Below are 1,405 nucleotides of genomic sequence, written 5' to 3'. Positions count from 1 at the left end.
ATTTAAACACCTGGGACAAATATATGATCGGAAATTGTGGAAATGGTAAATGCTGTGATTGATTGTGTCAATAGTGAGGAAGCAGATCAAACAGAGATCACAGAACAAGAAGCTGAAAGCAAATGGAAACATATGAAAGAGATTATAGAACATCTTGCAAAGGATGAACTGGCTCAAAGGTTGGAGACAGGGAGTGGTGGTGAAGGGTTGGTTTTCAGACTGGGGGCCTGAGAAAAAGTGTGTCTCAAGGACCAGTGTTGGGTCCACTGCTTTTTGTCATTTATATAAATGATTTAGATGTGAACATAGGAGGTATGGTTAGTAGGTTTGCTGATGACACCAAAATTGGAGGTGTAGTGGACAGCGAAGAAGGTTACCAAGATTACAATGGGGCCTTGATGAGATGGGCCGATGGGCTCAGGAATGGCAGTTGGAGTTTAACTTAGATAAATGTGATGTGCTGCATTTTAGAAAAGGCAAATCATGGTAAGACTTATACACTTAATGGTAAGGTCCTGGGGAGTGTTGCTGAACAAAGAGACCTTGGAAAGCAGGCTCATAGTTTGGAGGAGTTGTGGGAAGAGTTGTCAATGGTACTGACCATTGTACAGCAAACACGAGCAGTCTCCTTCCCAACCTGAAAGTAAGGTGTGGGTGCAATGTCGTCGCTGGGAATGGCCATTCGGCCTCTTTTGTTCTTTGTCCAGTCTTCCCCATTCCACATAATTCAAACCTGACTCATCTTCCTTCTCAGAGCTAACCTATCAACCTTCCCCATCTCCCTCCACAGATCCAGCCCAACCTGCTCCTCAATATTCCCACCATTTTCTGCTAAGATGCAATATAAACGAAGTGTACATATTGGTTCAGACATTGCGCCCGCAGCCAGCCCCCACCTCACTGAATATGTTCCTGAGTTAATAAGACACCGTTAGGAGCTGGCGTTAATGTCCTCATTCAGCAGCAGATTTGTTGTAGAAATTCGGAAATTCTGTTGTAACTGTTCCTTACTTATTCCCAATATACATTCGCAGTCATATGGGAGAAGGAAACATCATAATTAAAGGCGGATGCTGAGAAAGACACACAGACACAGAGACAGACACAGACACAGAGACAGACACAGACACAGAGACAGACACAGAGACAGACGGGCATCGCACAAAGACCAAAACAGACAAAATTACTGCAATACACAACACATGCAGCCAGAGAGAAAAACACACACTGACATGAACGATTTTCAAAGATCTTTCTCACTTTCCCGAGAGAAGCAGCTGTTTATATTTCTCTACGATTTTGTTCCCAAACTGATTAATCTCGATTTCCGTCAGAATTTCCGAAAAGCTTGTCACAGTTTTCGGTCGAAATTCGGTTTTCTCCTGACTATCAGATGCTGAACGCG

Source organism: Hemiscyllium ocellatum, chromosome 13 (genome assembly GCF_020745735.1).
Source record: "Hemiscyllium ocellatum isolate sHemOce1 chromosome 13, sHemOce1.pat.X.cur, whole genome shotgun sequence".
Lineage (NCBI taxonomy): Eukaryota > Metazoa > Chordata > Chondrichthyes > Orectolobiformes > Hemiscylliidae > Hemiscyllium > Hemiscyllium ocellatum.
Note: the sequence above shows the minus strand (reverse complement) of the source record.